This window comes from Nannobrachium achirus, assembly GCF_963921795.1.
Source record: "Nannobrachium achirus genome assembly, chromosome: 4".
Taxonomy (NCBI): Eukaryota; Metazoa; Chordata; class Actinopteri; order Myctophiformes; family Myctophidae; genus Nannobrachium; species Nannobrachium achirus.
Genome location: NC_137813.1, coordinates 62,960,864 through 62,988,296, shown reverse-complemented (window position 1 = coordinate 62,988,296; position 27,433 = coordinate 62,960,864). Strand labels below are relative to the sequence as shown.

Here is a 27,433-nt window from a genome sequence, read left to right as displayed (position 1 = left end):
ATATCTATCATAGTACTGTGTTCTATCTGTCTGTCATTCAATGTTATATGAGTTAAATACTGTATCTATCATAGTACTGTGTTCTATCTGTCTGTCATTCAATGTTATATGAGTTAAATATCTATCATAGTACTGTGTTCTATCTGTCTGTCATTCAATGTTATATGAGTTAAATATCTATCATAGTACTGTGTTCTATCTGTCTGTCATTCAATGTTATATGAGTTAAATACTGTATCTATCATAGTACTGTGTTCTGTCTGTCATTCAATGTTATATGAGTTAAATATCTATCATTAGTGTTCTATCTGTCTGTCATTCAATGTTATATGAGTTAAATACTGTATCTATCATAGTACTGTGTTCTATCTGTCTGTCATTCAATGTTATATCAGTTAAATATCTATCTTAGTACTGTGTTCTATCTGTCTGTCATTCAATGTTATATCAGTTAAATATCTATCATAGTACTGTGTTCTATCTGTCTGTCATTCAATATATGAGTGAATATGTCTAATATTCTCAAATTATTTTTTGAATGTGCTACATTTTCGAGCGCCCACTCAAAAAAGTCTCTTAAATTCCTGTTATTTCTGTAAGATCTAGGCTACAAGCTCACAGCTTTGAGCTTGAAAAATGACAAAGAATTCTTCTAAATCTAAATCCTAATGTTTTTCAGGAACAACTGTTTCTAAGATTAATATTGCTCAAATGTTTTAATATTGTATTATTTTTCAAGAGGTGAATTTAACATAAAAAGATGCGTTCCCAGTCTAAATGGGATTATTGTCTCTAATTAAATGTGCACACCCAGTTATGTATGTATACACATGTACCATGTGTCATCAGTTTAAAGAATATGTAAACTTTAAATAAATTGTTAAACTATGTAAGAATTATCTTCATTTGTATGACAAGGGGATTGTTTGTTTTCCTTAGAATATTATTTCTATGCATTTGATTGATGTATTGACCTTGCTTATTGCTCTGGATTAAGAGCATCTGCTAAATGCCTGAATAGTTGCCCATATTGTTATACACTACTAGAATATAATTATATTGTAGGGGTCAGGGCCATGAATATAATTATCATCTGAAACTGCAGTGGAAACGTGTGTTGCAAATGTTGCAATTCGGACCTTTTAGCCTGCTGCACTTAATAGATTAAGCCCCCATGTTTCTACCCTCCCTCCCCGGCTCTCCCCTATAATTATCGGGTCAATTCTATAATAAAATTACACTCCATATGACTGCTTACTTGCACAATGTGTAGATCTACTACAAATAAAAGCTTTTAATATAGTACACGAGTCCACGACGGAAAAAACCTGAAAGAACTACAACCGCGACAGATTTTCCGGTCACGTGACACTTACGTCACTGCTGCTTCCGTTCTGCGTTCTTTCATTTTTCATTATGAGAATGATACACGGAATAAGCAGGACCCAGAACGGACCGCGGAGTGGTTTCGCAGTTTTTGCATTGGCTATTTTGGTTTTGTCACGTGTAAACAACAGAGTGGAAATGGACGGTCCGGGATTGGTATTCCGTTCCTCGATTTGGTAATTAAAAACAAAAAACGGCAAACCAGAACTAATTGTCTCCTTTTTCGTTTTTCGTTCTTAAAAACCAAATCCAATAACAAACTATCAAAAGGTACACGGACCGTTCTCGTTTGTTGCTTGGTTCATTGAATGATTGCACTCTCCGACAGGAATTAGAAAAAGAAAAAACAGCACATATTGGCTATTTTTACACTTAATTTTAAGGTCAGTGTCAGGGAAGCCCAAAACAAGAGTAAATGCCAGCAGAACAGTAGGCCTATAGACAACATTCCTGGCCGATTGCAGGAGGGACGCCCCGCCCCCAAGTCGAAAGGGAACTTCCGGGTTCTCTCTGTCAGGCATGCATATAAACGTGTTGCCAAGTCAATTTATTTACCTAAACTATCTTGTTTTTTTTGCTTATTTATATTGCAAGAGTTGGCTTGTTTGGCTTATTTCTCTCACAAATTTTGGCAACACTGCCCAGCGCTGCAGTAAAAGATTATGACAATGAACTGAAAGGGTTAAACCAACGGAGTTTTTTTTTCCAGCTGTCAGATGGTGCGGTGACTGCGGTCATGGTCTCTTGATATGCAAGCGCACCGCTATCTTCGATGTTTTTATTCTATCTACACCAGTTAATAGTATTGATGACATCCTTAACATATCCTAAACTCAGCAAACTCCCCAGAGAAGCAGCACGACTCACAACAACAACAACAACAACAACAACAACAAGGTAAAACTCTCATGCTAGCTAATTAGCCTTGTTAGCTACGATCTTTTACTGTATGGGGACTACTCTTGTTACAACTAAGTACAAGTTATTTTCACTTGTGACAACACAACATTGATTATAATTGAAATACAAGCTCTTCGCTGTTGTGTTGTATCTGTGTATGCAATTGTTTTCTGTCTTTCAGACCTGTACTGTACGTCCAGGACCAATGAAGCCAGATGTGAGGGTCTCCTCATCATATTTATTGCAATAAAATATTTATACACACTTTTCTTTGACTTGTCCATGCCTTTTTTTTTAACTGTTGAGGGTTTCAAATGTACTGTATATTGTGTTATTGAGATAAGGAATGTTCCCAATGATGCTTTGAAGGAATGCTTTTAAACACTTGTCATTTTCAATTAATCCAGTTTGTTTTTGTATCTATTAAAGCCAAATGTATTCATTGTTTTGACGTGACAGTTTAGGATTTAATGATTAAATGAGCATTAAATATGAATGGATATTTATATTGCCTTGATTAGGATTAAATCGATGATTTACAGTGATATAGTGAAATGAACACAGCATAGGATGCACATAATAGGTGGGCTAATGTGTATTATGTCTATTCTGGAGTGGGTTGAGTTGTTGACAGGCCTATTTGTAAAAACATTAATGCATATCACACAACACAAGCCAACTGTGACTTCATCCCAGAACAGAGGAGAATGGAGATGACAACGTTTGACATGATCAACCAGCGTTCTGAAGGGAAAAGGTTTGCTAGCTAGAAATCATACAACATTCGCTTCCATGAAATACTGATTAGGTTCAATGCTTGCTTTCAAATACACAAATCTGTTTATTTGTAGGCCTATATCAATTCAATTCAAAGGAGCTTTATTGGCATGAGAAGACATGTTTATATTGCCAAAGCAAGTGTCAAATAAAATAAAAACTGTTTAAAATGGCGAACATATAATATGACATGCAGTTGGAGGGAGTACAGCATTGTGTAAAAAGCTATGTCGCATTGTGACATTTTATATATATATATACAGGGTATAAAGCTTTTGAAACAATTTAAATAGCGTTATTTTTTAAGAAGTTTGCATATGAAAAAAGGTAGTTTCATGACAGTACACTAGTACAAGGTCAACTAAAAGCATACGCCCAAGAAAGCCTATGGCAATTGTTTCAATTGAGATCTTTTTTTTCCCCTCCAACTCATAACATTGAATGATGGCAGAACAGGTGTGTATCGTCACAACTCATTTATTTATCAGCAGAGTGGATGAGTGTTGCCATTAAGTGACATTGTTAACATAAGTTACAAAGTAAAATTACAAAGTAAAACAATCCCGTCTCATTAGTTAAGAGGAGAATCAGATCAGATGAACGTAAACAGGAAATCGCGCTACGATCAAGCCCAAAAAAGGGCTTCCGGTCGGAAGTAGGGGGCGTGGCCAGGCATGTTGTCTATATTGCAAGCCATTTTGGCAACAATTTGGTCGGTGCTACCCACACGTTTGGCTGTGGTGCTCAATCCACGAATGCCCGATGCTTACCAAATATAGCTCCTTGTAAAGAAACCAATCGTTGACAAATCAATGCTAAAAATTATATAAAACACACTACAAATTGGTATTATTAAAGGGGGTTACACCCCGCCATTCCGAAACACCGCTATTCCGAACGTTGACTTCTAACCCTAACCCTACCCCTAACCCTAACCCTTACCCTAACCCTAACCCTAACCCTAACTAACCCTAACCCTACCCCTAACCCTACCCCTAACCCTAACCCTAACCCTAAACCTAACCCTAACCCTGATTCGGAATAGCGGTGTTTCGGAATGGCGGACTGTTGCCATTAAAGGGGAGACATAATGGACCGAAGTCAAGTTTCCTTTCTTTTTGTAGCTATTGAGTTTATATTTTTTTAATGGAAATTATTAGACTTTTTTATTTATTAAATACTTTTGAAATGCTGCTTTTAATAGTTGTTTTTACTTGATGAAAAGCTTGGAATTGTTTTTACTTGTTTCAACTCTCTTAAATCTTTTGAAATAATTGTATATATTTTTTCATGTAGGAACATATTATGGAACATAATATATTTACTTGCGACCATTTCTATGAATCCCCTAATATTAATTACCATTATTGTTTGCAATTGTACTATTAGTAATATTGTTAATACATTACATCATCATGATCATGATCATCATCATCATCATCATCATCATCATCATCATCATCATCGTGTTTAACAACATGGTTCCAGAGTTACACTGATCTTCCATGGTAACATCTTCAGAGGGACAGTACGACCAGTGGCAATGAATGGAAAGAGTGTTTCAGTGAAAGTGTGTGTGATGGTGTGTATGTGTGTGTTAGTATCAGGATCAGAGAAGGACAGCTTTCCTTTGTTCCAGTCCAGCTGGACTCTGATTTTCTTGGGGTTCTGCTTCACTGAGAGATCAGTGGATGACCCTGGTGAGGAGATTGCTGTGTATTTACCTTCACATAAATATATGCACCAGTATTGACCCCCTCCATTTCCCTTCCTCTGATAAGACTCTGCTGACACACCCAGTGCCCACCATGTGCTGTCTCCAACCTCAACATCCCAGCTGTGAGTCCCAGAGTTAAAGCTCTCAGAACCCAGGACACGCCCCCAGTAGTCAAACCTCTCTGGGTTGTCAGGAAGCTGCTGTGTCTCTCCATGTCTCACACTGGTCAGATCATCAGACAGGATGAGTTGTGGATGGGCAGTGTTGGGGTCCAGAATGACAGGAGTGTAGGAGACAATGTCCTTCATCTTGTCCCAGACTCTGAAGGTCAGGTTCTTCAGGTGTCTGGTCTCGTCTATCAGTGCTCCTGAGACCGGCTGTGGGTCCTGCAGTGTGAGCTGGACTCTTTCCACTGTGGTCTTGTAGTTCTGCAGGAATGAGATGTGTTCAGCTCTCAGATCCTCCTCTATGGCTCTGATTGTGTCTGAAAGGGTTGATATGTCTCTGTTCAGACCCTCAATCTTCTCCTTCATCATCTGAGTCTTCTGCTGCTCTTCCTCCCTCAGTGCAGTGATCCTGGCCTCCTCTTCCTCTTGTAGAAACTGATGCATCTTCTTAAACTGTTCCTTCATCTGCATCTCTGTGTGCCGGGCCTGGACCTTAATGTTTTTTGCTGTTTGGTCACAGTTTGTTTTAACTTTATTAAAGACCTCCAGTTTCTCCAGTAAAGGCTTCAGTAATTTCTGGACTTCCTCCTTGTGATCCAGTGCAGCTTCATCGATGGGTCTGAATCTGTGGTTGATGTGTTTTTTAGAATCTCGACACACAAGACACACGGCCAGTTGACATTCCAGACAGAACAGTTTGAGTTTCTCAGCATGCAGACTGCAGAGAACCTCAGACCCTGTTGAAGCTCTCTGATGTCTCTCCTGTATGAAGGCCTCACACAGGTTCTTCAGAGCCAGGTTTCTGGGTGGATCCACTGAATGTCTCTCCTTACAAACTGGACATTCTTTTATTAACTTCTCTCTCCACCATTCCTGCAGACAGGCTTTACAGAAGCTGTGGCTACATGACAGGATAACAGGATCTTTAAAGATGTCATGACACACAGGACAGGAAAAATCCTCTTCTGAGAAAGATGACTTGGATGCCATTTTGTCCCTGAATGAAGCAACAAACACTCTGCTCAATAAAGGAAATCAGCCAGTCAGTGGTGGTAAAACTCCCTCTAGAATGTTCCCTGAAGTTTACTTTCACTTTGAACGGTGGTTCTTATTAAAGTCCATTCAGCTTACATAGTCAGCAGCAGGTTCCAGTGGTCTGGGTCAGTATTCCCTCCTGTAGCTGTGGAAAGACTGTCTGTCCTCCTCACTGGAAGTTGTGTGCTTGATCTGAAGCTGAATCGTTTGTCTCTCGGTCTGTCGACAGAGAGGAGTGTGCTGCTGTGCAGTAAGTTTCTGTTTCCTGAGTTCTCTGAGTCAGATAGGGGTGGAGCTTTTACTCACCACAGATCTGTTGCAACACTCACACATGCAAGCACGTACGCACACGCACACACACACACACACGCACGCACGTGCGCAGGCACGCGCACACACACACACACACACACACACACACACACACACACACACACACACACACACACACACACACTTTTATTTATTATTCTTTTAGTATATAGTGGGGGAGCCAATCAAGTGATTCTGCTGGTTGTAATTTTGGAATGATAATTGTTGGAGACATGTATATCTTCATTCTTGGGGTTCTCACAATGCCAAAAAAACATGTCTTCAATTTTTCTTTTTGGGTTTAGCATGTGTAATTAGCATAATTAGCCAATTAATTGCCAAAAACGGGAAATGGCAATAACTTTGCTTCTAGGTAACTTATAAAGGTGATCTAAGAGTCTAAGTCCATGTTTGTGAGGTCCAGAAATTCATATGTTACCATTGTGAAGTCATACAACCTTTCATAATTAGCATAATCAGCTTAAATTATACAAAAACAAGTTGAAAATCAGGAAATCAGTTCATTTTTCACATTTAGCTGACTTTGGAGAGATAATCTGAGACTCTTATTGACTAATTGAGTATGTTTACATGTCCAGAAATTCCTATCCTGATGTAAGTAAATCATGCAACCTTTTGTCATTAGTACAATCTGCATACATGATTTATTAATTAGTCTGAAAGTAGGAAGTTACCTGTTTCTTTTTCTGTTAGTATATCCATAGATTAATTCTTGTCATAATGAGTCAAGCAACTGTGCTTCAGCTGTGAGGGATCACAGCTGATAAAGCTAATCATAGTTATTGAAATGGTGTTACTGATATACACTTTCATGCGTGCTACCCGTGATGGCCTCTGGGAACTTCATCTTTCTTCCCTGGATGAGCTATGCTAATACTTCTTTGCTCATGACAAGCAGAAGTATGCCCGGTTGGTTCCAGTCTACCTAGCAGAAATGAAGGCCCTGCAGACCACAGATCACACAAACAGCTACACAAAAGGAGCACCATGACTTGTCCATTGCTGTCTGGACAAGGCAGGAAAAGAATGTACTTCGATTGAAGCATGTGATCAAGTCATCTTTGAATCCTCTAACATATGATGGCAAAGACCTACCCAATATCATCACAAAAGTTGTGATGCCACCCCACGTGGAGAAAGATGTATGCAGCCAAGACGAAATTGGCCAGCAGAACTATGTTGCTTTTGTGAAAGCACGCAATAACAAAAATGAAGTCAGTGTCTGGGCCAGAATGAAAAAGGTTCAACTGAAGATGTGGAAGAGTGCAGGAAAAGTTGTGAAACACAAGCTCGCTGACCAGGTGGTGGAATTGAAGGATGACAGGTCATTGTTTGCTCGAATGCTGATTGTTGCTCGATCACGGTCAGAGATCAACCTCAAAGAAGCCATTGGCCAGCACGAGTTCACTGCCAAACCACGTGCTCTCTTCACAGTGACTGGTGAGCTTCGGCCCTGCACAGACAAGAGCAAGCTCATGACCATTCTCGAGGAGCTGCAGAATGAGAAGAGGACTGGTGACGTTGGTGTTGATCAGCAACCACAGAGTGCTGTCACTGACAGTTGTCCCCTGCCATCTAAGAGTGTAACTGTCATAGATGGAATGGCATTGGTACAGGCAATGGGAAAGCCATCATGGATCAAGATATGTTCCCAGTGGGCTGACCACTTCATAGCCATACTGGACAGGGAGACCAAAGAACATAGTGAGACCCATGTAGTATTTGACCGCTATGATATCGCATCTTCACTGAAGGAGGCCACGCGTAAGCGACGCCAGGGTGGCAAGCCCCCTACCACTTATCATGTGGAAGACAACACACTGATAGGGAAGGTGTCTGAAAAACAGTTCTTGCCAGGTATCCACACCAAAGATGAGCTGACTGTCTATCTTGTTAAGAAAGCCCTCCTACACTTCCAGGGGAAACCCAACGTTTTCATAATCACGTCAAGGCAAGATGTCCACTCAAACTATATCGATGTAAAACATCTCCACACTACAGCTCACAGGAAGAGGCTGACACAAGGATAATCTTGCACAGCCTGCTGTCTGAAGAGGGCAACACAGCTCTACATTGAGTCCCCGGACACTGATGTCTTTGTTCTTGCAATCCGACGGTACAATCAGCTGTGCAAGGACACCTATTTCATCACCGGTGTGGGAAACAAAAAACGTATCATCTCACTGGAGCCAGTAGTGCAGGCACTGGGTAAAACAAGGACTTCAGCCTTACCAGGGTTCCAATGCCTTCACTGGAGCTGACCAGACAGGCCATTTTGCTGGAAAGGGAAAGTTAACCTGTTGGCAAGTCCTACACCGGTGTCCTGTGGAGGTGGTATCTGCATTTGCTACTTCAAAAAAGCTCAGTTCTGACACAGAAAAAAAGATTGAAGCATTTGTTTGCCAGCTGTACGAGCCCGGTACAAATCTTGTGGATGTTGGTGATCTCAGTCTCAGGTGGAGGTTATTCACAAAGAAACAATTAGAAGCAGAGAAGCTGCCACCTACACAAGGAGCATTACATCAAGCCATTGCCCGTGCCCATTACCAGGCAATGGTATGGTATCAGGACCATGTACCTAACCCACAGATGCCACCAGCAACTGAATATGGATGGGAGGCTGAGGGAGATCATCTGGTGCCAGTCACAACATGGGATCCCCCAGCTCCAGCCACCATTACTCAACTGATCAAATGTGGCTGCAAGAAATCCCAGTGCATGTCACATTGTTCTTGTCGATCTCAAAATTTGAACTACTCTGAGATGTGCATGTGTGGGGCAGATGAAGAGGTGTGTTGTAATGTAAGCAAGGCGCAACTGTTGGGGATTGACGATGACGACGACGAAGATGGAGACCCTTCTATTTAAATGTGTTTACAGAACTTTCTGTACATATTAGTATAAACGATCTGATAATTCTGTGACCATTTCTCATATTGTTCTTTATTTTATATGAGGGATATATAAAGAAATTTAGAAATATATATTTCGGTGTGATTATTACATAATTATTACACAGACAAAAGGTTGCATGATTCATGTATAGGATAATAATAATTCCTGGACTTGTAGAGTCTGTGAGAAGCTTTCAAAGTTGACTAAAACAAAGAAATGCAGCAATTTGCTTATTTTCACCTCGTTTTTGCGTAATCTATGCTAATTATGCTAATTAGGAAAGGTTGTATGACTTCACAATGGTAACATATGAGTTTCTGGACCTCACAAACATGGACTTAGACTCTTAGATCACCTTTATAAGTTACCCAGAAGCAAAGTTATTGCCATTTACTGTTTTTGGCAATTAATTGGCTAATTATGCTAATTACACATGCTAAACACAAAAAGAAAAATTGAAGACATGTTTTTTTGGCATTGTGAGAACCCCAAGAATGAAGATATACATGTCTCCAAAAATTATCATTCCAAAATTACAAAAATTGATAGGCTCCTCTACTAATAGGAAACAATAGAGAGAATGTTTTTTTATTGTCTCAAACGGAACTGTGACTGTTCAAAGTAGGCTACTTTACAGTGTAGGCTAAACATGAACTCTTTCACACACTGACAATAGCGACAGTCCTGCTCATCAGGGGCAGTCAGGGGTTCAGTGTGTCGTTATAGTCTGTACAGTGGTTTGTAAACAGTTTGTGCCTACAAGCACATTTACTTAGTTCTAGGGCTTAGAATTTACAATTCAGGCATGTAGCTCTTAATCCAGAGCAATCTACAATAGCAAGGTAAAACATCAATACATCAAATGTTTAGAATCTAAGACAAACGTAGGAAGCACCTGTTCAGTAAAAACATCAACAGGGGGTCTTCATGGGTCCGCAAGATCTTTGTAATATGGGGAATATAAACCAGAATAATTTCCTGCGAACATAGCCTCTAAAGTTAACTGTAGAGGGAAGGTAACTGTCTGAAATGACTACACTAGTCCACTCTGAGAGTGGGCGGGGTCTATGGTCTGGAACCAGGCAAACACTATGTAACCCTAAAGCACTATGTAACTTTCCTCTTCTGTCCTGGATTTGAATTGTTTCTTTTTTACCATTGAACCATGAGCTCAATGGAAAGCCGGCCTGCTTGCTCAGGGGATAAATATAATCTTGACCATAAGGTCAAACTTTGCGCTTAGTAGTGCTGTCCCCTCACAGCTAGAAGGTCCTGGGTTCGATTCCCAACGGGGGATGCTATGGGTGCTGGGGGCGTGTTTTCTCCTTCGCGTCATCAGTGCCCACACCCGAGGTGGGGTTGGCGAAAGGGCCTTTCTGTGTTGAGTTTGCATGTTCTCCCTGTGACTCCTAGGATATGTACCCTCACAAAAACATGCAGTAATCCTGGTATCTATACTGCCTCCCCCTGGCCAGCCGGGGCGCCTGATGGAGGGGAAAGAAACTGGTTGGAATAACGTGTTCCTCCCAAGCTCCCCCTGTCAGGTGATAAGAAGTTGTATGTTGTATAATAATTTGTGGTTTTCACACCTGGGCTTGTTTCAAGGCAGACCAGTGTTCCTCGTTTGTAGACAACACTAACATGTCATCATTCATTCTCTATGGAACATTCACACCACCAGCACAGCGGTGCAGTATTGACAAATAAGTAAATAAGTGCCAAGCTCCCTGTACGAGCTAGTGTGTTTTATTTTTCTCACTTGTGTGCCAACAACTTGCATGTCCATAGTAAAACCTAACCAAATGTGTGTGTGTGTGTGTGTGTGTGTGTGTGTGTGGGTGGGTGGGTGGGTGGGTGTGTGTGTGTGTGTGTGTGTGTGTGTGTGTGTGTGTGTGTGTCCACAGCTTCCAGGGTCCAGTTCCTGACCTGCAGACTGTCAAACTGCTGGCCTTCCAGAGCAGGGACGTTCCTGTCACCTTTGCTTTGGTGGACCATGGTGACATCTCCTTCTACACCTTCAAAGACTTCCATCTGCCCACTGACGTGTTCCCCTGAGGACAACAATCCTCTGGATGTTCTATGAGGACAACAATCCTCTGGGATGTTCTATGAGGACAACAATCCTCTGGATGTTCTATGAGGACAACAATCCTCTGGGATGTTCTATGAGGACAACAATCCTCTGGGATGTTCTATGAGGACAACAATCCTCTGGGATGTTCTATGAGGACAACAATCCTCTGGATGTTTTATGAGGACAACAATCCTCTGGATGTTCTATGAGGACAACAATCCTCTGGGATGTTCTATGAGGACAACAATCCTCTGGATGTTCTATGAGGACAACAATCCTCTAGGATGTTCCGACACTGACTATATGTACACTGTACATACTGTACTTACTTTACATACACACTGCAGCTGCAATAACATCTCCTTATGTCTTGTTCAGGATATACTGTATATATCTTTATATACATGCCTTTAACGGTCCCATCCTCTTTTACAATACACTTTAAGACATAATAAGACATAATAAGACAGAATAAAGCCATAATAAGAAATAATGTGTTGGTAATTAGAGCTAATATATTTTATTAGACAGAAACAAAGACAGAATAGTAGAAAGAGCGAATACATTATCTGGCACTGGCACCTGCCGCGGAGCTGCAGCGGCAGACACTGCTGCACGACCGGCAGTTTGACCAGCAGTCGCACTGCATCGCCGGCGATAGGACCAGCAGTCCCGGCAGTAGGACCGGCGGCCGCCCCACGGACCGGCAGGTCCCGTAGCGGTAAACTGCCCGTCTGTGCGGTGGTGGCTGCCGCGGCAGTTACCAGCGATGCCGGTCCTACCTACCGTTCCGTGCGGCGGCCTACTGGCAGTCTGGCAGTCCCTACTGCCGGGACTGCCGGTCGAACTGCTGGTCCGCGCGGTGGCCGCCAGTTCTATCAGCGGCAATGCAGCGCGACTGCCGGTCGAACTGCTGGTCGTGCGGTGGTACCTGCCGCTGCCAGATAATGTATTCGCTCTTTCTGCTATTCTGTCTTTGTTTTTATCTAATACAATAATATTAGTTCTAATTACCAACACATTATTTCTTATTATGGCTTTATTCTGTCTTATTATGTCTTAAAGTGTACTGTAAAAGAGGATGGGACCCCTTTAACTACTTAAGCCCTATTCAAATCCTTTAAAAAATAGCCGATTTACAAGCTCCTAGCTATTTTTGAAATTATTTTTTACAGTTTTTGACATGCCCGAAATAGTGACACCAAGGTGATCAGTAATTAATATCCTGCTTTCTAAAATCTCCATTTATCTGCCCACAACTATATAGATTTTCTACTAAATTAGGGTTGTCAGTACATTGGCAGTGCTGCCAAACTGTTCAGTATTGTGAACATTGTCAGAATATTCCAGGTACATTTATCCCATTGTTGTTCTGAGATGTTGGTGTTCATGTAACCATAACCAGTGACTCTCTTGTTAAAAGTGCCAGAGCTCTCAGATTGCAGTTTATTTCTCCATATTAGTGCACATAAAGTGGAGACTCTCATCACAGCTGACAGGCCTCCTAAACATTAGCAGTGTTGTAGTCTCACCTACAGCCACACCATCACATTCAAAGCATGGAAGGAAACAATTCCCACAAGCAGAAGCATTGCACATATTGTAGTGTGGTCCTTCATATATTGGAGAAGGAGGTATCAGGAGCTTTTCAAAGCACTGGGTGAAGGCAGCAACACAACTAATGGTTGTATTTGTTATGTCTGCCGTTCAGAAACCACTGTATGTAGGAACTGAACTACTCTGATAAGTAGTGAGCATGGAGTCTCCTCAGTGTTTTGATGTTTTTTTTTTGTTTTTGTTTTTTTACTTTTGTTGAAAATATTGAGTTGACATTTACTTTCTTTTTTACAAAATAAAATCAAAGAAAGCACCAAGTTGTCCACAAAGCTACCTCCCCCTCTTAAAATAAAGATAAAACTATCTACAGGTCTCTATAGTATTTATGATGTCCATGTTCTAGTAGTTTAAATCAAATAGTGATAGACATGTTGTTTATGACATGGTGTGGAAGGGACCTACAGTAGCTGTGTAGAACAGAGGTTGTATGAGCTGCATGTACTAGTATAACCTACAAGACTGATATCTATTGAACAACACTACACCTTCACTGACACTAGAGGGAGGGGCAGGAAGGCTATCAAATAAAACAAGATTTTAGTCCATTGAACGAATGAATTCAATGTAAAGGTTAAGGTTGATTTTACTCTGCAGCTAAACAAATAAATAATGGTATTTACTTATCCATGCTCATCCCAGCACCAATTAAAGTCACTGGATTGGTTTTCAGTGTAAAGAAGGGTAAGAATTCAGAATCTCAACAAAACACTGGTGTCTACATGTATTCGGGCCACTGTGGCCTCAGAGCATGCCATTTATTTGAGGGACACATGAAGGCCAAACTGAGGGGCAACGACGGCCATGGCCTTCGTCGCCTCCATGAAATTCCTGTCCTGGTCTGTATTAATACTGGGGGATTCATGTAGAAATTAAATTATCTCAGCAGTAAACATGTTGAGGGATCTATATGCTTTACTATAAAATGTATCAGACTATTATTACGATACTATTACACTGATGTACTGAACTTGAACTGTACTTTTACGCGATTTCCTAATATATAATCACCATGTTGGTGGATGAATCTCTTTATGACATTATAAAACAGTTATACGATGGTTAGCAGAGGTCAGTATGATGTACCGGTATGTATCGTAAATATTAGTTTTATGGCTGAGGTAGACTATGAACCCTGCAGTCACTTGAATCACTGATAATAGCTTGGAGGAATTGTGGTTCTAAATATGTAACATATCCCTTTTGAAATGTCGCTTGACAAAACAGTTATGTGTTTTTAACTAAATTGTTTATCCCATTAAAACCGTGCGGCTTATGTAATTTAAAATTTTAGTGGTTAGGTCAGTTCTCAAAAATACCAGATATACAAGCTCACAGTGCGTCACCTTCATAATGTGCTGCAAGCTTGTACATCTGCATTTTAAAAAAATCTTTTGAAAAATCTCGAAAGTGTTTGAAAAACCCCGCTCCCCAATTTTGGGGGGACAAGTAAATATCACCTTTTGTTTTTTATTTCTACATTTTAAAAGTTATACTAATACTGTATTATTTCAAATGATTTAAGAGAGCTGAAACTAAAAAAAAAACAATCACAACTTCAACAATCAATTAAAACCAACTATTAAAAGAACATTTCATTCAATTCTAACATTTTCAATATTTCATAAATAAATAAAAAATATAATAATGTTTCAGAATAGTGAAAATGGCAGATATATAAGCTCACAAATGGCGCGAAGTGACATGTTGTGAGCTTGTAGATCTGTTAATTCGTAATGTCTTATTTCTCTTTAGGGCCTTGATCTAAAAGCTTTGGGAACCACTGACTGACAGTAGAAACACTTCAAATCCCAATTCATCAGTATAATTGTTGTCTTCTTACTGCACTTTGACTTTGACTGGAGTCTGAAGAAGAGATTTCTCCTCCAAACGTCACTCAGGAGGATGTCTATAAAACCTTTGAATGGAGCTACTGTGTGCAAATCTATTTCTTACAACTTGAACCTGAGCATTCCTTTTCTGAGGGGAACATTAACAGAAAATAGCAGATCTACAAGCTCACAACGTGTCGCATTGTGAGCTTTTAGCTGAAAGAGACAACAGAACCCCACTACATAATTGTATAACATTGTGTTGCAGATTAAACCTTTTCATATTCATAGATACAGTTTCAGTTGCTTCATACACTTGTATTGAAAATCATTACCCACTTTTTCTATTAATATGTTGGGGTTCCTGTTAATGTGTCTTTTCTGACATTTAACACTCTACCAAAAATAGCCGCTCTACAAGCTCAGAGGCCTGTTATCCCTGTTTTTTAAATGTTATAATAATTGTATCTAAATGGATGTGAAGTCAAACACATTGTTTTGCTCCATCCAGCAAGTGATTTGACTATGCTGATGTTTTCAAGGCAGCAGCTCTGCTGAGAAAAGAACATGAGAACAATGGGAACAAACTGTCACTAATCTACTGTCTGAGGAGACAGACCTACTATTATATTCTATTTTGGTTGACTCAGTCCTGGTCAAACACTCACACAAGCGTGCACACGCACACCGATACTTGAACACTATTAAATGAATGTAGGCCTACATGTATGCATTGTACATTTGACCACGTGTCTACATTAACTCAACATTGTCTATAATAACTTTGTAATTATTGATTATTGACAATAGACAATAAATATGAACCATAACATGTCATCGTCGTCGTCGTCATCATCATCATCATCCTCATCCTCATCATCATCATCATCATCATCAACAACTAGCTACATGGTTCCAGAGTTACACTGATCTTCCATGGTAACATCTTCAGAGGGACAGTACGTTGAGTGCCAATTAATGGAAAGAGTGTGTCAGTGAAAGTGTGTGTGAAGATGTGTATGTGTGTGTTAGTATCAGGATCAGAGAAGGACAGCTTTCCTTTGTTCCAGTCCAGCTGGACTCTGATCTTCTTGGGGTTCTGCTTCACTGAGAGAACAGTGACTGACCCTGGTGAGGAGTATGCTATGTATTTACCTTTAAATGACCATATGATCCAGTGTTGACCCCCTCCCTGTCCCTTCCTCTGAAAAGACAAGAATGTATTGTGTCCAACCTCAACATCCCAGCTGTGAGTCCCAGAGTTAAAGCCCTCAGAACCCAGGACACGGTCCCAGTAGTCAAACCTCTCTGGGTTGTCAGGAAGCTGCTGTTCATCTCCATATCTCACACTGGTCAGATCATCAGACAGGATGAGTTTTGGATGGGCAGTGTTGGGGTCCAGAATGACAGGAGTGTAGGAGACAATGTCCTTCATCTTGTCCCAGACTCTGAAGGTCAGGTTCTTCAGGTGTTTGGTCTCGTCTATCAGTGCTCCTGAGACCGGCTGTGGGTCCTGCAGTGTGAACTGGACTCTTTCCACTGTGGTCTTGTAGTTCTGCAGGAATGAGATGTGTTCAGCTCTCAGATCCTCATATGGCTCTGATTGTGTCTGAAAGGGTTGATATGTCTCTGTTCAGACCCTCAATCTTCTCCTTCACCATCTGAGTCTTCTGCTGCTCTTCCTACCTCAGTGCAGTGATCCTGGCCTCCTCTTCCTCTTGTAGAAACTGATGCATCTTCTTAAACTGTTCCTTCATCTGCATCTCTGTGTGCCGGGCCCGGACCTTAATGTGTTCTGCTGTTTGGTCACAGTTTGTTTTAACTTAACTAAAGACCACCAGTTTCTCTTGTAAAGGCTTCAGTAATTTCTGGACTTTCTCCTTGTGTTCCGGTGCAGCTTCATTGATGGGTCTGAATCTGTGGTTGATGTGTTTTTTAGAATCTCGACACACAAAACACACTGGCTGTTGACATTCCAGACAGAACAGTTTGAGTTTCTCAGCATGCAGACTGCAGAGAACCTCAGACCCTGTTGAAGCTCTCTGATGTCTCTCCTGTATGAAGGCCTCACACAGGTTCTTGAGAGCCAGGTTTCTGGGTGGATCCACTGAATGTCTGTCGTTACAAACTGGACATTCCTTTATTACCTTCTCTCTCCACCATGTTTGCAGACAGGCTTTACAGAAGCTTTGGCTACAGGACAGGAGAACAGGATCATTAAAGATGTCACGACACACAGGACAGGAATAATCCTCTTCTGAGAGAGACGACTTAGATGCCATTTTACAAACGCACTGCTCAAGACACAAAATCAACCAGTCATTAGTGATAACACTGCCTCTTCTAGAGTTTTCAGATGAAGTTCATTTTCGGTGAATCCAGGTTCTTGTTAAAGTTCATTCAGCTGACAAAGTCAGCAGCAGGTTCCAGTGGTCTGTGAGGAGTGTGCTGGAAGGTTTCTATTTCTGTATCCTATTTCTGTCTGCTGAGTTTGATGGGGAGTAGCTTTGGTACACAACAGAAGTTTTGCAAAGTTCATAGACATGCACGCACGCACACACACACACACACACACACACACACACACACACACACACACACACACACACACACACACACACACACACACACACACACACACACACACACACACACGTCACGCATCCAACAAGCTTTAAACTGAGCAGATTGGACCTTGCGTTCCAGAGATAATGGCCAAAACATCTTGAAAGCGGCCATTAAAATGATGATTTTGTTTTATTGTGGGCTCGCCTATAGGCGAGCACACTTTAGTTATTGTCATTATTGTGGGCTCGCCTAAAGGCGAGCACACTTTAGTTATTGTCATTATTTATTTATTTCTATACTAGATCAAGTAGACCAAAAACTTCGGTTCCGTTCTACTCCTACATACTTAGTGAGAAAATGAAAATAAAAACATCAATGTGTTCAGTTTACAGTGGCGAAGTGTGCTATTATTTTCTATAGCAATCGGCCAAATGGTGGCGCTGTAGGAAGCCTTCGAAAGTGCGATCTTTGAACAGGTATAGGTCATGCTGTGTTTGAGGTACAGCCATGAAACCTGTATACACGTATGCGTCTCCTCATGCCGAACAACTTTTACCCTCTAACTTTTGACCTCTGACCTTTAGGTCTCCCACAATTCGGAATAATATGAAAAACAGTAAAAATCTATCTCCTCCTGGGATTTTTGCGATACGCGCATGAAACTTTTTTCACATGAACTTTGGACCAATACGGTCAAACTGTCTTCACGGATTTCTTTTAAAGTGAAATATAATTTTTTAATAATTCAATCAATATTGCGGTTTTATGCAAATTATTCTTCGCCCTCTAAATCATACATGCAAAGTTACACGTTCATGGCATTTGGCAAAGATGTGGAGGGTTAGTCAAAGTATCACTGAAACCGATTTTATTCCAATCGGCCAAAGGGGGGCGCTATACGAAGCGTTTGAAAATTCAAACTTCAAACGGGCATAAGTCATGACTCGTTTTGTTTGAAGACACGCAACTTGTTACACGCGTGCTTTGACTCGAGCGGAAGACATCTGTGTCGTTGTTAAGTAAGCTCCGCCCTTTGATTTTCCGCCATTTTGAGCAGTTTGTAAAACGTGTAAACCCGCTTTTATTCTGGAATTTTCGCTCCACGTGCACAAAACTTTTTTTTACGTGAACTTTGGACCGATATCTAAAGATCTGGCAGATCGGATTTCTTTAAAATTGAAACATGCTTTTTTAATAAATCAATGAATATATCATTTTGAGCAGTTTGTGAAACGCTTAAACCCGTTAGGATTTTTTTTTGCAATTTGCATGAAAAATTCTACACACAATCTAAGGACCTTTATCTAATATGCCTATGAAGTGCACACACACAAAAAAATAATAATAATGAATATAGCTGCAAGCAGCGATAAAGTGGCCAAAGCCAAAAACACCTCAAATCATGAACACAGCCTGCAATGTGCGTGAAATCTTGCAAGCACATTCCCAATAGGTCAAGGAACAGATACCACCCTTCTTACATTGGCCTGTTATAGCGCCACCAGCGGGTCAACTTTTGCACAACACATTTTTGGAACAAAATGGACCGATCTTTGACGTCAGTAACGTCAAAGAGAGCACTGCCAGTGATCTTGACATTTTGTACTTTTATAGACATTGTTTTCTGGCTTGAAGCGAGCCCACAATTGTTTCGAAGGAACAATATTTTTCTAGTTATTTATTTATCTATCAGGCAAGCAGGCAATCAGTAGACGGGAACTTCGGTTCCTTTCTACTCCTACATACTTAGTGAGAAAATGAAAATAAAAACATCAATGTGTTCAGTTTACACTGGCGAAGTGTGCTATTATTTTCTATAGCAATCGGCCAAATGGTGGCGCTGTAGGAAGCCTTCGAATGTGTGAACTTTGAACAGATAGAGCTCATGCTCTGTTTGAGGTACAGCCATGAAACCTGTATACACGTATGCGTCTCCTCATGCCGAACAACTTTTACGCTCTGACTTTTGACCTCTGACCTTTAGATCCCCCAGAATTTTGAATTATATGAAAAACAGTAAAAATCTATCTCCTCCTGGGATTTTTGCATAACCCGCACAAAACTTTTTTCACATGAACTTTGGACCAATACGGTCAAACTGTCTGGTCGGATTTCTTTTAAAGTGAAACATTATTTTTTAATAATTCAATCAATATTGCGGTTTTATGCAAATTATTCTTCTGCCTCTAAATCATGCATGCAAAGTTACACGTTCATGGCATTTGGCAAAGATGTGGAGGGTTAGTCAAAGTATCACTGAAACCAATTTTATTCCAATCGGCCAAAGGGGGGCGCTATACGAAGCGTTTGAAAATTCAAACTTCAAACGGGCATAAGTCATGACTCGTTTTGTTTGAAGACATGCAACTTGTTACACGCGTGCTTTGACTCAAGCGGAAGACATCTGTGTCGTTGTTAAGTAAGCTCCGCCCTTTGATTTTCCGCCATTTTGAGCAGTTTGTAAAACGCGTAAACCCGCTTTTATTCTGGAATTTTCGCTCCGCGTGCACAAAACTTTTTTTTACGTGAACTTTGGACCGATATCTAAAGATCTGGCAGATCGGATTTCTTTAAAATTGAAACATGCTTTTTTAATAAATCAATGAATATATCATTTTGAGCAGTTTGTGAAACGCTTAAACCCGTTAGGATTTTTTTTTGCAATTTGCATGAAAAATTCTACACACAATCTAAGGACCTTTATCTAATATGCCTATGAAGTGCACACACACAAAAAAATAATAATAATGAATATAGCTGCAAGCAGCGATAAAGTGGCCAAAGCCAAAAACACCTCAAATCATGAACACAGCCTGCAATGTGCGTGAAATCTTGCAAGCACATTCCCAATAGGTCAAGGAACAGATACCACCCTTCTTACATTGGCCTGTTATAGCGCCACCAGCGGGTCAACTTTTGCACAACACATTTTTGGAACAAAATGGACCGATCTTTGACGTCAGTAACGTCAAAGAGAGCACTGCCTGTGATCTTGACATTTTGTACTTTTATAGACATTGTTTTCTGGCTTGAAGCGAGCCCACAATTGTTTCGAAGGAACAATATTTTTCTAGTTATTTATTTATCTATCAGGCAAGCAGGCAATCAGTAGACGGGAACTTCGGTTCCTTTCTACTCCTACATACTTAGTGAGAAAATGACAATAAAAACATCAATGTGTTCAGTTTACACTGGCGAAGTGTGCTATTATTTTCTATAGCAATCGGCCAAATGGTGGCGCTGTAGGAAGCCTTCGAATGTGTGAACTTTGAACAGATAGAGCTCATGCTCTGTTTGAGGTACAGCCATGAAACCTGTATACACGTATGCGTCTCCTCATGCCGAACAACTTTTACGCTCTGACTTTTGACCTCTGACCTTTAGATCCCCCAGAATTTTGAATTATATGAAAAACAGTAAAAATCTATCTCCTCCTGGGATTTTTGCATAACCCGCACAAAACTTTTTTCACATGAACTTTGGACCAATACGGTCAAACTGTCTGGTCGGATTTCTTTTAAAGTGAAACATTATTTTTTAATAATTCAATCAATATTGCGGTTTTATGCAAATTATTCTTCTGCCTCTAAATCATGCATGCAAAGTTACACGTTCATGGCATTTGGCAAAGATGTGGAGGGTTAGTCAAAGTATCACTGAAACCAATTTTATTCCAATCGGCCAAAGGGGGGCGCTATACGAAGCGTTTGAAAATTCAAACTTCAAACGGGCATAAGTCATGACTCGTTTTGTTTGAAGACATGCAACTTGTTACACGCGTGCTTTGACTCAAGCGGAAGACATCTGTGTCGTTGTTAAGTAAGCTCCGCCCTTTGATTTTCCGCCATTTTGAGCAGTTTGTAAAACGCGTAAACCCGATTTTATTCTGGAATTTTAGCTCCACGTGCACAAAACGTTTTTGTGAACTTTGGACCGATATCTAAAGATCTGTCAGATCGGATTTCTTTAAAATTGAAACATGCTTTTTTAAATAAATTCAATGAATATTGCAGTTTTATGCAAATTATTCTTCTGCCTCTAAATCATACATGCAAAGTAACATGTTCATGGCATTTGGCAAAGATGTAGAGTGTTAGTCCAAATATCACTAAAACCAATCTTACCCCAATTGGCCAATGGGGGGCGCTATATCATTTTGAGCAGTTTGTGAAACGCTTAAACCCGTTAGGATTTTTTTTTGCAATTTGCATGAAACATTCTACACACAATCTAAGGACCTTTATCTAATATGCCTATGAAGTACACACACACAAAAAATATATATTAATGAATATAGCTGCAAGCAGCGATAAAGTGGCCAAAGCCAAAAACACCTCAAATCATGAACACAGCCTGCAATGTGCGTGAAATCTTGCAAGCACATTCCCAATAGGTCAAGGAACAGATACCACCCTTCTTACATTGGCCTGTTATAGCGCAACCAGCGGGTCAACTTTTGCACAACACATTTTTGGAACAAAATGGACCAATCTTTGACGCCAGTAACGTCAAAGAGAGCACTGCCTGCGATCTTGACATTTTGTACTTTTATAGCCATTGTTTTCTGGCTTGAAGCGAGCCCACAATTGTTTCGAAGGAACAATATTTTTCTAGTTTATTTATCTATCAGGCAGGCAATCAGTAGACGGGAACTTCGGTTCCTTTCTACTCCTACATACTTAGTGAGAAAATGAAAATAAAAACATCAATGTGTTCAGTTTACAGTGGCGAAGTGTGCTATTATTTTCTATAGCAATCGGCCAAATGGTGGCGCTGTAGGAAGCCTTCGAAAGTGCGAACTTTGAACAGGTATAGCTCATGCTGTGTTTGAGTTACAGTCATGAAACCTGTATACACGTATGCGTCTCCTCATGCCGAACAACTTTTACCCTCTGACTTTTGACCTCTGACCTTTAGGTCTCCCACAATTTGGAATTATATGAAAAACAGTAAAAATCTATCTCCTCCTGGGATTTTCGCGTTACGCGCACGAAACTTTTTTCACATGAACTTTGGACCAATACGGTCAAACTGTCTGGTCGGATTTCTTTTAAAGTGAAATATAATTTTGTAATAATTCAATTAATATTGCGGTTTTATGCAAATTATTCTTTTGCCTCTAAATCATACATGCAAAGTTACACGTTCATGGCATTTGGCAAAGATGTAGAGGGTTAGTCAAAATATCACTGAAACCAATCTTATTCCAATCGGCCAAAGGGTGGCGCTATACGAAGCGTTTGAAAATTCAAACTTCAAACGGGCATAAGTCATGACTCGTTTCGTTTGAAGACATGCAACTTGTTACACGCGTGCTTTGACTCGAGCGGAAGACATCTGTGTCGTTGTTAAGTAAGCTCCGCCCTTCGATTTTCCGCCATTTTGAGCAGTTTGTAAAACGCGTAAACCCGCTTTTATTCTGGAATTTTCGCTCCACGTGCACAAAACTTTTTTTACGTGAACTTTGGACCGATATCTAAAGATCTGTCAGATCGGATTTCTTTAAAATTGAAACATGCTTTTTAAAATAAATTCAATGAATATTGCAGTTTTATGCAAATTATTCTTCTGCCTCTAAATCATACATGCAAAGTAACATGTTCATGGCATTTGGCAAAGATGTAGAGTGTTAGTCCAAATATCACTAAAACCAATCTTACCCCAATTGGCCAAAGGGGGGCGCTATATCATTTTGAGCAGTTTATGAAACGCTTAAACCCGTTAGGATTTTTTTTTGCAATTTGCATGAAACATTCTACACACAATCTAAGGACCTTTATCTAATATGCCTATGAAGTGCACACACACAAAAAAAAAAAAATAATAATGAATATAGCTGCAAGCAGCGATAAAGTGGCCAAAGCCAAAAACACCTCAAATCATGAACACAGCCTGCAATGTGCGTGAAATCTTGCAAGCACATTCCCAATAGGTCAAGGAACAGATACCACCCTTCTCACATTGGCCTGTTATAGCGCCACCAGCGGGTCAACTTTTGCACAACACATTTTTGGAAGAAAATGGACCAATCTTTGACGTCAGTAACGTCAAAGAGAGCACTGCCTGCGATCTTGACATTTTGTGCTTTTATAGCCATTGTTTTCTGGCTTGAAGCGAGCCCACAATTGTTTCGAAGGAACAATATTTTTCTAGTTATTATTATTATTATTTTTAACAAGTGGCTCTGCCCGCCTAATTAGCATACCCAAAACATCAGTGTAGGCCTAATGTAAATCAAATGAAAGAGAGATGTACTGTAGCTCTACTTACCAACTGCATCATTAGCCATTTGGTAGCTAAACAGTCTGGGTAATCTATTTTAAGTAGATGTAAGCAATTTACCCCGAGTGAGAGGACATTATGCTCTGATAATGTCCTGTGTTAGGGTGTTATCGGACGAGGCGAAGCCGAGTCCGATAACACCCTAACACAGGACATTATCAGAGCATAATGTCCGACCCCGAGTGGTAAATAGCTTTTCTACCACTTTTTCCCTTATACATGAAAGAAAACACATAGTTGTAACTTGCAAGGATCTTAAGTTACAATCATTATTGCCTATAAAACTTCCGCGAGACAGCAGATAGTTCCACCAACAACATCTTCTACTCACCAACAGATGGCGCCAACTCCATACTAATCCATGCGTCTAGCTTACAGCTAAGCTAACGTCAGTTAAAAGCACCGTTCCGGCCGTAAATAGAGGCTGTTCGCTTCCAGAAAGGCATAGGTTTAGAGAAAAGGGGCTTTAAAGTTGGCGGATTGCATTGGATCCAAATAAATCGGCGACGATAGTACGCACGTTAGTAAACATAGGACCGCTGCGACCTTCATTTGTTGGTTGGGGGAAAGGTGTTCCGACTACCTCCTGAAGTCCCCGGATGTACACTGAGGCGCATTGATCTCCTCACACAACTTTGCGGCAGTTGTCCTCTCATAACCTCCGGAATTTAGCCAATCAGAATCCAGTATTTGAACACGTGACTCGAAAAAGTGGTAGAATGTTGGATTTTATTTTATTTTCCTTCACCACTTTTCAACCTATGTTCATGTAATTGGTCCTCACTAATGTTGACGATAAAATTGCTTTTTTTTCTCAGAGGAGGGTTGTGGGCAGGTCAGAAACCCATCGTCTTGTGACATCATCGATTGGGAATCCAAGCTAATAGAAAATGCAGGATTTCTATTCCTGAAAAGTTGCAATGTTAAAGTGGAAGCCATTGTTCTCGCGATAATAAATGTCTAAATATTTTTTTCAAATATATTGATTAATTCTTTTTTTTTGGGGAAAATGATGATGTCACAAGACTATGGATTTCTGAACTTCCCACAGCTCTCCTAAGAGACTTGGACCCAGTAGAAAAGAATTGTGCTATTTTATTATGAACATTAGTGAGGACCTAGTATATGAAGATAGGTTGAAAAGTGGCAAAGTCCTCCTTTAACTATCTATTTTCACAAGTTTATTTTCTGTAAAAAGCCATTTGTGTTGAATGTGGGCCAAGTCATGAATAACATGATGTGAAGCAATTGAAAGAGAGATGTGTTCAACTATCTTTAATGTTATCCCACTTGATAGCAGGCAGGCAGATAGACAACAACCCAGACAAATAGCAGACAAATGTACAGTTTGTTTTAGTGTAGTGATTGTGTGGAATATGCTAATTGCACAACATAATTAAAAAGAGAGAAAATGTAGCAAATTACTTCTATTACAAATTGACATTGACAGAATATAAATGGAATTTATTCCAAGCCATAAAATAATGCACATTGCACTTGTCTTACATTATGTGGAAATTAAGCAATGTCATTTTATCAGCTGGCCTGTGGCCCCTTGACATTTTTGTAATGTGGCCCACTGGTTCAGAAGTTTGAGTATCCCTGGTATAAAGAAATATTTGACTCTTTTACGGTGTGAACAAATGTTATTTTTTCCCTATTATGAGAGTGGGTCAGCACTACCCCATCGCCAGGCAACAGAGATGGTGTTTTGCTGGTCTGGAATAGTTTATTAAATCTACTAATCTACTTAAATCTAAGAAAGCATCTGTGTCATATTAGATTTCTGGGTTGGCTTTTCAAAAATAGATCTACAAGCTCGCAGCGCTGCACGAAGTCCGCACCAGTGCGAAATGAGCGGTGCGGTCCGTGACATCAGCTGTGGTGATGGCGGTCTCTGCGTACTTTCTATGGCATTAGTCTCGTGTGACATCAGTCTCGTGCTCATATGGACATTCATACAGACCTACCCACAAAGCCAGACGTAGGAGCGGTTAGCATCGCTCAACAATGGTATCAAATCATCCAACTTGCTGAATGGAGCATCCAGGTAATGTTATGTATATAAAATGTCACGATACACTTGACTTGACATCCATTTCATTATAAGACAAAGCATTATTGAACGAACCTGTTTATTCCTATGATTTCATGAAGAGTATTGGGGGAACGAGGTGACCTTGTGCTTTGTGTGTTCAGGTTGACTGCTGACAAGGAGTGGAAGATCAGTTTCAGTGTTTACCAACCCGACACGGTGGCCGACTTCAAGAAGAGCAACCCGGGGAAACCCTATTCCCGCCTGTGTGTCTGCAGGTAAGAAGTCTGCACTAACTGACACATGTGTGTCTGTAGGTAAGAGGTCTGCACTAACTGACACATGTGTGTCTGTAGGTAAGAAGTCTGCACTAACTGACACATGTGTGTATGCAGGTAAGAAGTCTGCACTAACTGACACCTGTGTGTCTGTAGGTAAGAAGTCTGCACTAACTGACACATGTGTGTCTGCAGGTAAGAAGTCTGCACTAACTGACACATGTGTGTCTGCAGGTAAGAAGTCTCCACTAACTGACACATGTGTGTCTGTAGGTAAGAAGTCTGCACTAACTGACACATGTGTGTCTGCAGGTAAGAAGTCTGCACTAACTGACACATGGCTGTTTGCTCAAGATCAGCTTACCATAAACAACTGACAAACTAAACAAAATAAGCATCGACTTTGACTGAAGCGTGTGCTTCTTTCGTCTCACGGTTCAATTCAGTGATTGTTACAGAACGTTTCACACAGCCTGAAAAAATCTGGTTGGGCCTGAATTTTTAAACTTATAGATGTTATAATGACCGGTGGATGATGAAAACATAATTTTCACTGTACTATTTGGCTGCTTAATGGCACATGGAAAAAAAGTTTCATCTGCAACCCAGCTTTATAAAATATTTTGGGTCAATCAATAATCAGGATTAGATTTTTATATCCTTTAATATAATGTAAATGTTCTTCCTTTTCATTTCAATTCCCCATGGAAGAATTGCCATAGTGTCAACTGAATACTATCCATACATACATACAAAACACACTTATTTTGTCAAGCGACATTATAAAAGAGCAATGTGGCATGGCATATTTATAACGACGATACGTCCAAGTAAGCTGTTAACATTTTATTATAGTGTTATCATTTTATTGACAATGATTCAAGTGACTGCAGGTTCATAGTCTACCTCACTAACCCTTGTGGCTTCATAAAACTAATTTAATATTTAACATACTGACCTCTGCTAACCATCATATAACTGTACTTTGTAATAAAAGATACCTCAAATGTGATGATTCTATATTAGGAAATTATATAAAAAGTACAGTAAAGTTAAGTACAAGAGGAAAAGTATCATAATAATAGTCTGATGCATTTCACACGTACTGTATCTCAATTCCTCAACATGATACTACTGAGATAATTACATTTCTATATGAATCCCCTAATATGAATTACCATAACCTTAACAATCATTATAAATTATCCTGTAATTATTGTTGGCATTAGTACTATTTCTGATATAATTAATGCTATATTGAAAACTGATAGCAGTCAATAGACACTAAATATTATCTACAACTTTGGTAACCATTGATTATTACCATTGATTATTGATAATAAACAGTTGAAATGATCCATAACATGACATCATCATCATTATCATCATTGTTATCTACAGTACATGTTGTTCATTGCCCTCGACAACAAACCAATCATAGATAATAACATTTACTGGTATTACGCTTTAAGATCTCAATAGTTTGTCTTTATCATCATCATCATCATCATCATCATCATCATCATCATCATCATCACGT

General features: G+C 40.0%; 1 pseudogene across 1 annotated transcript; it reads right to left on the bottom strand.

The window, feature by feature from the left end:
• Positions 1-4,533: 4,533 nt before the first annotated feature.
• On the bottom strand, positions 4,534-17,012 carry LOC308283074 (annotated as a pseudogene). The gene is made up of 4 exons: positions 15,694-17,012; positions 11,137-11,261; positions 6,156-6,256; positions 4,534-5,944 (listed from the first exon to the last, which is right to left on the bottom strand). The product of its transcript is annotated as an uncharacterized misc_RNA (transcript).
• Between the last annotated feature and the right edge of the window lie 10,421 nt (positions 17,013-27,433).